This window comes from Sander lucioperca, chromosome 10, assembly GCF_008315115.2.
Source record: "Sander lucioperca isolate FBNREF2018 chromosome 10, SLUC_FBN_1.2, whole genome shotgun sequence".
Taxonomy (NCBI): Eukaryota; Metazoa; Chordata; class Actinopteri; order Perciformes; family Percidae; genus Sander; species Sander lucioperca.
This window is the reverse complement of record NC_050182.1, coordinates 17626871-17640286: the sequence shown is the minus strand read 5'-3', so window position 1 is coordinate 17640286 and position 13416 is coordinate 17626871. Positions and strand designations below refer to the sequence as shown.

At 40.8% G+C, this 13416-nt stretch overlaps 1 protein-coding gene and 1 long non-coding RNA gene across 8 annotated transcripts in view; both read left to right on the top strand.

The window, feature by feature from the left end:
- Nucleotides 1-13416, top strand: part of LOC116058018 — a 347926-nt gene that overhangs the window by 220279 nt on the left and 114231 nt on the right. The window lies entirely within an intron of this gene.
- Nucleotides 413-7770, top strand: LOC116058031. Its single transcript, XR_004898619.1, has 3 exons — nt 413-548; nt 5864-5869; nt 7757-7770. It is a non-coding gene; the product is annotated as an uncharacterized LOC116058031 (long non-coding RNA).

Sequence of the window (13416 nt, the reverse complement as noted above, 5' to 3'; positions counted from 1 at the left end):
CACTTTATGCGACTATTGACTATAAATAAGGACACTAAATGTCTGAAAGTAGACATTAAATGTCTGATGATGTCATAGTTTATGTGACACAATCATTTGTGATCTCACAGAGACATTTAATGATGTCAAATTACTGTGACACACTCAATGACACTATAGTGATGTCACTAGTGATTGAACTAAGTTTTTGTTGCAAAGGATTTGTGACATCATCACTGACATCACTGACTCGTTACCTCACCCCATTTGAAGGCAGCATGTTACATCATCAATGACATCATGGTACATTGTCTCTGTGAGATCATAAATGATGATAATGTTGATTGATAATAACAAACTGTGACATCACCAATGACATCACAGAACATTGTCTTGAGAGTTTATAACTAGGACCTGTTACTCCCATCAGGTTGTTTTTTAACAATGCCACGCAGACGCAGACACGCTGCTCGCCCCGTTGGTAGACGTAGGAGGACTCGCAGGTCCTCCCATGTCCACAGACGGAGGAGAGTTGTCCGACGCAGACGCTAGGCAACGCTAATAAACATGTATTTTTAGGGCCGGAACAAGTGTAATGATCTCACATTATTTTTCAGATTGACTCAGCTGCTATAAAGACTTAGAAGCACCGGAAACAGCTGCATGGATTGAACTAGGAACATCACCAAGTAAGTTAAATTATCAGTCAGGATTATTGTTAATGTATTTCTTATTATTTCCCATGTACATTAACAGACTCAATCAACAGCAGAAGTTTTATGTTTTGTGTACTTTGAGATAATTAGTTTGAGATCAGTTTGGTGTCAGAGATTTGAGAAATGGGACAATCATCAGGAATTCTTGACAATCAGAACTGCAAAGAAAACTTTCCTTTATTTGTGACTGATCATCTACTTTACCTGTACTCCACCAGTTCCTAGTTCCATCCATGATGATGAGGATTACTAAGTACCTGAAAATATTGATCTGTTACATAGAAACTATTGTTTGCATAGACCAGCGGGGAGGGTATATAGATTCAGACATGGCACCCCTTCTCTTCTCTGCTTCTCTTCACAGTCGTCAGATTAATCTACCAACCCTTATAGAGCTGGCTCAGGTTTGCCTTGGACCAGCTCCTAGTTATGCTGTTATAGGTCTAGACTGCTGGGAGACTTCCTTTGACACAGTGAGCTCCTCTCTCTCCTCTCTCTTTCCATCTCTGCGCATTCATGTCCCAGTAATGCTTGTTACCAACTCAGCTCCGTGGAGCTCATTCCCCGTAGTCCTTATGTTTTCTCGCCTCACATTCTTCCTTGGATTGGGGTGACACCTAAATCATGGTTGCAGCTGCTGCAGTGGTCCTGCTCGGTGCCCTGCTACGCCCCACTACACCCTACTACTGCTACAACTATTATTTCTAGTCATGTTTCCATTATCTTTGTTGTTACTATCCTTGCCACTGTTCATGCCAACAGCTATAATTCTGTTAATACACTGCATATATCTATATCTATATTATTCTTACTACTAGGAAAAAATCACAGCTACTACATGTTGTTCATACATTGTTCATATTACATAACCATATTTATTCTGCTCTTATAACATTGCAATATATTTCTTGTCCTGCCTATGCACCACCTGTCTATTCTTAAATATCACATTGCACTTTTCTGCTTTTTTTGCACTTCTGGTTGGATGCAAACTGCATTTGACTGTCTTTGTACTTGTACACTGCACAATTACAATAAAGTTGAATCTAATAATTATTATGAATCATATTTCTCTATCTGTATATCTGTATCAGTGTCTCTGTGTCCCAACTGGCACCGGCAGATGCCCTCCCACCAAGAGTCTGGGTCTGTCCGAGGCTTCTGCCTAAAAGGAAGTTTTTTCTTGCCACTGTTGCACTAAATGCTCTTGGGGGAATTGTTGGGTCATTGTAAATCATATAAGTGTCACTTAGTCAATTCAATTATATTTATAGTATCAAATCATAACAAGAGTTAACTCAAGACACTTTAAAGAGAATAAGTGAACACAGAGTGATTTCGGTCCCACCCTGGTTTAAAAAAACTAATACCTGATTAATAATTTAACTAACCTGATGATGTCACCTGTCCGTAGTTTTATCCATCCAGCTGTTTTCGGTGATTCTCCAGGTGGTGATGGCAGCTGACTCATCTGGAAAAAATAATGTGAGATCATTACACTTGATAGGGACCTAAAAATGCATGTTTATTAGCATTTCCTAGCGTCTGCGTTGGACAACTCTCCTACGTCTGTGGACATGGGAGGACCTGAAAACTGAAACTCTCAAGACAATGTTCTGTGATGTCACTGATGATGTCACAAATCCTTTGCAACACAAACCTTGGTTCAATCAACAGTGACATCATAGTGTACTATTATGTCACCATTGTGTCATTGATGGTGTCACAGGAAGTTGACAGTAGTAATTACCGGGCGGCATTGGGGGGAAGGGGGGTAGGGGGGTAGGGGGTGCGCGCGCAGCTTTTTCTAGCATTCTGATTGGTCGAAAAAAATAAATAAATACATAAATAAAAAAAAAATATATATATATATATATATATATATATATATGAAATCGATATACCCCGGTTTGTTGTCCCCCCTGAGCGGAAGGTAAGTATGTGCGAACCAGAGCCGTGACTGCATGGAGTGGTCTGTTACAGTGTGGTGAAGTTTTAAAATCCTGTATTCCTAAAAGGGAGTCTGGCGCGGGGGTTAGCATATAGCTACCACCCCAGTCTGTATTGACGTTTCGCCGTCTGAATGCGTGATGACGTCGTCAACGGGTCCGCAACGGTGTTACGTGTTGGAGTTTATTTAGATACAGGTGTTAAAATGCAGGTGTTAGACCAATGGTTAGGGTTAAAAAGTTATGGGCCCCCTATTACTGTATGACGGTCATAGAGGAGGGGTATGTAGGGGCTATGTCTAGGCATGTCTGGTCACTTTTTTACCTACTGTTTTCAGCGAGCTAGCTAGCTTGTCAGTTCGGCTTGCCACCTTCGATCATCTCAAACAGCTCAACGTTGCATTTTTATTTTCAAATCCTTTGAGGAAAAAGCAAGAGGAAAAAACGTCCTACAGTCATGTCTACACGCCTATTTGGACAACAAACTGGATCATCTGGTGAAGAAGGTACACTTGATACACGCTCTACCAGTACATTTGAATTGAGACCCAGTACATTTGAACTGAGACCCAGTACATTTGAACTGAATCGTGCACCCCGAAAGGGTTCATCTAATACTGGAGAAGGTGTGGATATTATAGATACCCCTTTTGCTTTGAGTAGGGCACCTCAGAAAAAGAGAGCCCGGCCAGAGAGCTTTACGCCCAGCATGATAGTCGTGTACAGCTGATATGGAATGTGATGGTGTCAATGGATATTTCTACTCCATTCGATACAGTGAGGGCTATGTGACATTAGCTGTGTACACTAGCGTTGTTGCGGAGTTACCTAGCAACGCTAAAACAGAGTGTACAATCTCGGTGAAAGACTGGAAGCTTTTTAGGGATGTTGTCTGTAAGGATCTGGACAACCCTGGATTTCCTGAGATGGTGTTTGTGTCCCAGTGGGATAGCAGCAGAGCAAGCAAAATCTACCGTGTGGAAGCAGACCGTTTCACAAGATCTGCTGAGGATTTTATCTTCCTAAGTGTATGCGAGGAAAAAGAGAAAGTTGTTGCAGCCAGAGGTCGTGAAGAATGGTTGTTAAAGCCATATCCTGTTTCTAATGCTGAATGCAACAAGTGGTTTAAAAATGGCTTCTTTATACAATGGTGTGACTGGGAGATTCTGAAGAAGCAGTCTGATACGGTTGATTATATCATCAGAAGAGCCCAAATAAGGAGGTCTCATGAGACCATAAGAAAAAAGTTGATCTTTGATGACGGCGGACAACCCTCTTTGCCCCTCCCTCGACCACTTTATAGACCTAAAATTGTCAGACACAAAGACTAGTAAAACGGTGGGTCTATTTGTATGTGCTATTTAATTTCAAAATAGTTAAAAAGCTTTTTATTTTGCTAGTGTGTTTTTACTGGGACTGTAATGTGTGGATTTTTTTCCTTCTCTAGAATGTATGGAGTGGAACTGTGTATCACCAGGGACGCCTCCGAGCCAACACAGCATATTTGCACCGCTGACTGTCACCGGATCTCCGCAATCACTCTTGTCATCCTCATCATCATCATCATATATAACCCCTGAGCACTTCCTGGCACCACCACAGATGTCCCCCCCCTTGCCCCCTGCTCTATTGATCTGCTCACCGCCACTTCCCCCCCACCCCTTTGGACAGGTGTTTTTCCCCAAATCGTCTGATGTCTTACAACTGCCAGATGTCAGTTTGCTCAGACATTGTGGGGGATGATCAATCGGATGGAATGGTGTCAACATTGTTTATAGACAGTGTTAAAACAGTGTCTCTACATCTGCTCAATGTAGTACTTTACAAATATTGGGAGGAGGTGTGTCCAGGTTGTCAGATCAACTATCCTAGTCAGAAACAACACGAGTGTTTGGGTAGTATACCCAAGGGCTTCTACGTAAGACATTTTCAACAAATTATGAAAAGACTGTTGACTGATAAATTTATCCCTGTCGTACAGAGCTTTCTGGCTATGAAACAGCTCTGGGCTGATGGTGCAAGAATCCGTGGTGTAGCAGAAACTGTCTTGTATGAGTTGAAATCTGCGGAAGATGGCACAGTCAGAATACGAGAAATGTATGATACTATGATTGGCGAGGACGTCGTCAAAGTTGCTGAAATTCGCGAGATTGGAGACTACTGGAGAGATTTATATGAGAGAAAAAAGTAACGTAGTGTGGATATGGGGAATTGTATACGTGTAATGTATAACCATAGCAGCGAGCGATATATGATAGTTTGTTTATCCTGTATTGTAAATCAAGCCATAGCCAACAATGTGAATGATGTTAAAAAGTACCAGTTAGAAGACAGTATAGCAGACCTCCTTGGGATGAGTTGATACAAATGTTATCAATACTAATAACTCGTGAGAGTGTTGCTGACACCTTTTGTACAGTCATAACTAACATCACACACAATTTCAAGATGCTGAAAGTATATCATATACTGGTTATGTACACCATGCTTATAGATGTGGTGGGTCTGTATGTCAAAGAAAAGCAATGTAACGAGGTCTTACATGATTTGCAAAAACTACATGTATTCATAATCAGTAAAACGGATGTATCCATTTTAGCCAAAACTCTATCTGCAATAGAGGGGGTTTCGCAGCCCGTATAATTGTCATGTGTGTTGTAGAATAAAAAAGGATGGCATAAAACTAATGTGCTCACTTATGTCCTAACTGAATCATGGAGAGGGTTATGCAAAAAATATATTATGACCCCGCACACCCTGGGGGGTTAGGTGGGGTGTATAAGCTTCGCAAGGCAGTCAAAGAATGTACGGGAGTCACTCCACCATTACCTACAGTTAAAAAGTTTCTGTCGCGTCAGGATGCGTATACTCTACACGCTCCGGCTTTGAGACATTTCCCCCCGGAACCGGGTACTTGTTAATAGTATCGATAAACAATTTCAGGCCGATCTGGTCGATATGACTGAATATTCTGAGGAAAACGAAAACGTTCGGTATATATTAACCTGTATTGATGTGTTTTCTAAGTATGCATGGGCCAGATGTCTTAAAGACAAATCTGGCGCCACCGTCACAAGTGCCTTTAAAGAAATATTGTGTCAAGGGCGGGTGCCTACGAAACTTCAAACAGATGAGGGAAAAGAGTTCTATAATAAGGCCTTTCAAGGATTGATGACTAAATACAAAATACATAATTTCTCTACATCAAACGAGACAAAGGCAAGTGTAGTGGAACGTTTCAATCGTTCTTTTAAGACTCGTATGTGGAGATATTTACCAGCTGTTAACGCACGTAGATATAATGATGTGGTGCAAGATCTGGTGAGTGCTTACAACGATTCATACCATAGGTCAATAAAAATGGCTCCTTCTGCAGTGAATAAAGACAATGAGAAAACAGTCTTTAACAACCTATACAAACTGAAACACCCCGGAATGGTTGCTTTTAAATTTCAGCAGGGTGACACCGTCAGGTTGTCAAAACATAGGGGGGTATTTAGGAAAGGTTATGAGCAAACGTTTACAGATGAATTTTTTACCGTAGCTAAATGCATCGGAAGGACACCCCCTGTTTATATATTAAAAGACACTGGCGGGGAGTTATTGACTGGAACATTTTATGAGGCAGAGTTACAACCCATAACTGTAGACAAAAACAAAGTGTTTAAAATAGAGAAAATAATTGACAGCAAGAAAGTAGGTCGTAAAAAGATAGTACTGGTGAAATGGTTGAGATGGCCTGATAAATTCAATTCATGGATTGCTGAAAAAGACATATTGGATGTGAGATAAAGCTAGCATGACAAACACTTAAACTAGTCATTCTAACTCTGTAGTGAAAGGTGTAGGTACAATGAATAAGAATGGATTTTTTGTTACACTCCCCAGTAATGCTTCAGCCTTAGTTTATCCGAACAATAAGATATGGCAGTTCAGAACTAAATTGGCAAAACCGTTAATATTTCAGCAGCCTTATGAGGCAGGCCTCATAGAGATTCAGTACCCACAGATATGGACCAGCTTTACCATAGACGATGCAGAGGTTGAAATTTTTGACACGAAAACTAAACAGACATACCAAATAGAACTAGCGGTCGGGTGTTATAACTCAGTGGCTAGCATTGTTAAAGAGTATAATATGAGGTGCAAGGCTAGTCTAGGGACAGCAGACATAGCCATGAGCTACAACAATATTACAAACAGGGTTTACTTTATCGGAGGGGCGGGGCATCATTTAGCCTTTACAGGTCGTTTGGCCGAGATTCTGGGCTTCATTCCTGACACTGTGTTCGAAATAAATTCCAGCCCTCGTGTTAAATCCGTAGCCCCCAGGCCTGCAGACATCCACGCCGGTCGCTATAACATATTTATTTATAGCGACATAGTGGACTACCAGTTAGTTGGCGATAGTCATGTCCCACTACTCAGGTGTATAAATATCTCCGATGAGACCCGACGCATTCCCACTTTGAGTATCGATACGCCACATTACACATCGTTGTCACGCTCGACTATTACGGATATTCAAATAGATTTATGCGACGACCAGAATAAACACATCCCCTTTTCATACGGAAAAGTCATTGTCAAACTACATTTTAGGCCTGTGAAGCAGCATTAAAAAAATGATGCGCAAAGCATACACCTCAGATGATGGAAGATATACAGCCTACTATATGAACCAGGCCGGTGGAGAACTCACTGGCTATATAGGTTCCAGCACACAATACGGCAGTGGTTTAGGAGGACTATTCAGAAACCTGTTCCGAATGGCTGTTCCACTTTTAAAAAAGGGTTTTAATCTAGCCAAACCGCATCTGAAAACTGCTGCCAAGGGTATTATTGGGGATGTTGTGTCTAATGTACGGGATACCATAGCAAACAGACAGCAGGGAAATGGTCTCATGGTGTACAGACGCAAACCGTTAAGAAGAAGCCCCCCAGGATGTGGGCGTAACCAGTCTATCTAGAAAACTTAAAACCACCACCAAAAAACGAAGAGTCATCAAAAAGAAGACAGCTTCCATAAGGCGTAGAGCTCCGAGTCGACGCTCTCTGGTCTTGGCAAAAGACATATTCTAAAATAATATCATGGCGTTCATTCATAATCAGTCGGAAGAGTGTGTTAAGACCGAACTAGATATGTTCACCGTGCCGTATACCCAGACATCTACTGAAAAATCAACTTTCCTAGAAATACCACCTGCGTCTGCTCTAACAGACAGTGGACCTATAGAGTTCTTCATATCTGCTAGTGGAGAAGATTATTTAGACCTTAACGATTCATATCTGTATACACGTGTAAGGATTACAAATCCTGACGGCACATTGCTGGCTAATGCGGCCGATGTGGGATTTATAAACTACCCTGGATGCAGTCTTTTTTCTCAAGTAGATATAATGCTGGGCGATAGATTGATTACACAGTCAGAATTATTGAATGTTTGCTGAACTATGGAAAAGAAACTAGATACACAGTTTAGCACCGGACTATTCTGTAAAGATACGGGGGGGGAAATGGACGAGACATCCATTGCAGGCGATAATTTTGGGTTAGAGCAACGGGGGGCATACACTGGTGAAAGCCGTATTGTGGAATTAATTTCACCGGTACACGCCGACTTGTTTTTTCAGGAAAAGCTGATGTTAAACGGTGTAGACTTGTCGCTTAAATTCATCTGGTCAAAAGATGACTTTGCCCTAATGACCCCAGGAAATGTTCAATTCACTGTGAAAATAATGTCTGCCAGTCTGTTTGTAAAGAAAATAGCAGTGGCGCCAACTGTGAGATTAGCCCATAGTAGAGAATTACAGCACACTAATGCAAAATATTCTATTGACAGGGTAGCCATAAAAACATTCTCTATACCTGCTGGAACGAGAGTGTGTAACCAGGAAAATCTATTCATAGGGCAGGTCCCTAAATTCGTAGTCTTAGGCTTTGTTGATAATGAAGCATACACTGGATCATACGCACGTAACCCATTTAATTTCGGACACTATGATACAGAATTTATAGGCCTATACGCTGATGGACAGCCTCACCCTGCACACCCTTTTCAACCTCATTTTCAAAGAGGTCAGTATGTGCGAGAATATTATCAGATGGTTGAATCAACAGGACGCCATTTAAGGGACCGATCATTAGCCATAACACAATCAGATTTCGGGGGTGGTTACACGCTGTTTTGTTTCAATCTTGAGCCCGACGGCGGTGGGGCAGGAAATGTATCACTGATTAAGACAGGCAATGTGAGATTGGAAGCTCGTTTCCGTAACCCACTCCCACGGACGGTGACCCTGATCTGTTATTCTGTTTTTGATTCTGTAATCGAAATATCTAACCGGAGACAAGTCCTATTGGATCATTACTAGCATGAATACAATAGAGATTAGTGTGCTTAGAAAAAGAATGAAAAGGGGCATAAATTTCTTAGGAGTCATGCCATGTGATCAACTTCCAAAAACAATCATTCATAAACTACCCGCCATGTTAGTGGTAAACACTGACACAAGTGATAAACCGCAAACAAACAAGGCTTGTTCTTTGATAGCTTTGGACACAGAGATCAGTAATTTCCTCTTAAAAAACTGTGTGGAGATATACCATTCAGGGATACAAGTGCAAAATAACTATTCTACAACCTGTGGCCAGCACTGTATCTTCTTTTTATGTAATATTCAGAAAACAATGTCTTATACAAAAGTGTTGAACATGTACGGTTCTAATCTTATCTGTAACGATGCAATGGTGAGTCATTTTGTCGATAAAATACACCCCGACGTGTGCCACGATCAGAAGTTTAAATGTGTACAATGCGCCTGTGCAACATATAGGTAGAAGTGTTTGTGTAATAGTGCTTGTTTAGTCAATAAAAAATATGTGAAAAAAAATTGAAAACAATTAGACACAACAGGGTTAAAACACATGAATAGTTTTGAAAAAACTAATAGAGAAATACAAACACTATTGTCACAGTTTTACATTCAATAATGGCTTTATAGGTTTTCACAGTATGGATAAACACTTTCTTGTGTCACTGCCATGTTTCAATGGGAAAATAATGTAAAAATGTATTAAAAATAAAAAAAACAAACAAGATATATGCAAAATAGAAAATAGATTAAAAAAAGAAAAGAAATAAAATCAGAGTGTGCCACATTCAATATTGTCACAGTTACACATTCAATAATGTCTTTTTTAGGCTTTTCACAGTAAAACATTGAGTGTGTCACAACCACAGTCAATAGGAAAATAATGCAAAACTTAGCATTAACAAATAAAAACAATCACTATGTAAAATAGAAAATAGAAAACACAATCATTAAATGCCTAGGGCAACTTTTTAATGATAAAAAACTAGCCTGCATTTTAGGTGTACACAGTAAGTAGAAACATTCTCCTGTGTTACAGTCACAATCAATAGGAAAATATTGTATAATTTAGCATTAAAAATAAAAAACAACCGATATGTGAAATAGAAAAATAGAAAATACAATCATTAAAAGGTCTTTGGGCAGCTTTGCCGATAAAAATCAAAAACTAGCCCACCCTGTACTGACCATGGGTGAAGCTATACGCCCTGATCTAGGGGTGAGCAGTGAGCTTGTGCCTGTCAATGAAGGCTGTCTAAGGGGTGTGACAGTACGTACAGACCTAGGTGTGAACATGAGTGGTGAGCGTGTATCAGTCACTGTGTGAGGTCTATTAGGAGTCACAGTGGCCCCTGCTTTAATCCAGCAATAGCACGACGCACAGCGGTGTTTGGAATTACGGTATAGGTATGTTTAAGTGTGCTAATATCTTTAAAAAAACAGTCCACCCATTAGGCCTCAATCGGTCTGAAACATTATTGTGGGTTGTTACGCTTTTCAGTAGATCATATAGATGACTGCCTGTCACAGTCTGATCTTCAACAACGATTTCCCCACTATTTGTCCACGAGATCTTATCATTATTACGGGCTAGAGAGGTGATTATGTATTCGGCATTGCGTTTATTCCTGGGAGGCATATGAGCCAATACTTCTGATCTCATCACATCGTCTTCTGCGATAGCGTCATGTGACTCAACATTTGAGGCTTCATCCTTTGATGCATCGCTGGGTAGGGATAGTGTAATTACATTTTTCTCACGTTCGCCCTGTTTTACCAGGGTTAGATACTTTTGCAAAACGATTGAATATTTTTTGGCTTTTTCATATACGTTAATGTCAGGCTGGCTCAATATAACACTCATGGCCCAACTCATTTTGGACAGACTGCCGCAAAGAGGCGTTTTGTGTGTCTGAGGATTGATGCTGCTGTAATGCTGCTAATTGTTGCTGTGGCACCAGAAACATTTTCTGCATATGTTCCATGCTAGTTCCTATTGATGAGACTAGCGATGAAGGGGATTGCAGCCCCCAGTAGAGGTAATAGAAAACCACCGGTTTGAGTAATTGTTTTTTTTTTTTTTTAAATGTTTGACTTTTTTATCCGCAATTAGTCTGATAACCTTCCTCTTCTTTTTCAGCAACCTGTACTGAGTGGTAGACAGCAGTATATTGCCTCTTAATACGTTCAGCGCTATTTCGCAAAGTGCATTAATAAAATCTGGGCTAGCATTCTTCACAATAACCCCCCGAGCTCGGGGTGCTGCCTTATGAAGAAGGTCAAGCAGTGTGAAATTACGTTGCATACGGATTGACATTATTAAACCCTCTGCTTTCTTGGGACATATACAACCTGTTGTGTCGATATCACAGCTGTTCTGAGTCGTAAATTATCTGGAGTTTTGGATTTAGAATCTATCAGCAGGTAGCCAAATGGCGAACTTGTAGCATCGTTAAACGCTTCTAGAACAAATTTATTATTTCCTGGGAACATCTGACGGCCTATTAAACTCATCTGAATTCGATCTCGAGGATTTTTAAATAATATCATGTAGTTTGTGTTCAAACTGATTGTACGACTGGCCTTGCCTTGAATAAACAGATTCTGCACCAGGTATATACAGCTAAGGTTTCTGTGGTGAACATACTTTGTAAAAACATTCTGTACCTCTAACTTACCGCTGGCCTGGTTCATAAGGTCATCAATTACTAGCAGATTATTCTTAGTAGGGGGGAGCAGGGTGTCATCACAAAGTGACTCAGGGATACCTTCCACAAAATTTATATTCACTGTTTTAAGCAACTGGTCATACAGGGGTTGCCAGCACGAATAAATGTATACGATGTTATCGATCTTGTGTGATATTACTGTTGATGAATTTTCAATAATATCTTTGACAAAATATGTTTTTCCGCAGTTTGAGGGTCCACTAATAACGGCGCTGAATGGATGTTGGAGCCGGCCATCAAATCCTACAATCAGCTGGTTATTATTATTAGTAGCCATAAGGCAGGGTGGTGTAGTCACTGTATTCACCAGACTACTGATATTTTTTGTAAATTATCAACTTTGGATTCTACTTGATCGTGTAGCACATCTAACACAGTGTGTCGACGTGTAGTTTCGGCACAGAATTCGTAGAGTGCCTCCCCTTGTAATAATGTTATCTCGTCAGACCGGTTTATGGAGTTAGATGTTTCAAAACTATTGCTAGCACTAAAACAATCCAATATTTGTCCACATTCAAATGCTTCATCAATGTCGTCTGTATTTACAGACACGTTTGCTGATTCCCTGGGGCACACCTTGTCTGCTCCATAGACGGTGTGATTATAGGAAACTCCTGTTCTCTGGTTGATGGGTGTGTCTGAAAGAAAACACATGCAGTCACATTCACCTTCATTCCCACGACACTGGTGGAGCTCCTCATTAGGTGAAATCAATGTGTGATCTGTCTCTGATGATTCTTTGCTTTCTCCTTCAAGGGTGTCCTATGGGATAATAAAATACATTTGGTTAAATAATCACACACACACACACACACACCTTCAAACATTTGCCCACCCCTGCATACAGACTATCATAAATGCAGGGCTACACCCCCACCTTCAAACATTTGAGCCCCCTGCATACAACCTATCATAAATGCAAGGCTACACCCCCACCTTCAAACATTTGAGCCCCCTGCATACAGTCTATCATAAATGCAAGGCTACACCCCATCTTCAAACATTTGATGGGGGTTATTGTGAAGAATGCTACAAACCCATAAAACACACTATCAGGTACTCACCTCTTCTGCTCCACTTTGAAATTGGCCTTGTATTGGGGCAATTATGACTGGGGGTCCCGTTGACACAGCCGTGTCCTGGAAATCTGCCACGCCTCCACGTTGTAAAACCCCCCCCTCCTTGTCGCTGCTCATCACCGGCCCTCTCGGGGAAGTCTAACACAGCCAGTGATTGTGTGAATGACTCCTCTGCCACTGGATGCACTCTCTGCAAATCTGCAACGGCATTCAGTGTCTGAAAGCATATAGGGAAACAGTTTTAATATATAGATAGATATGTTTAGCTCATTAGTATAGACACAAAGCTTGGTACCTCTAGAGCATAATTAAGGTCCTCGGTTGCTACCTCATCACAAGCAACAGTCGAACATGAGGGTTTGAGAGGGAGGTTTGCCTGAGATTTCTGAGACACACACACACACACACACACACACACACACACACACTTTGTGAGAAAATACCATCTTTTAAATATTACATACACAGTTTAATTGCTCTTTTTTCAACTCACCACGATAAGGGTCTTCCTTATTCGGTGAAGCCGCTTTGGTTTGGGTATGCTACTGTCCTCAAATAGCTGCTGTGGTTCACAGGTCTGTTGGGGCCC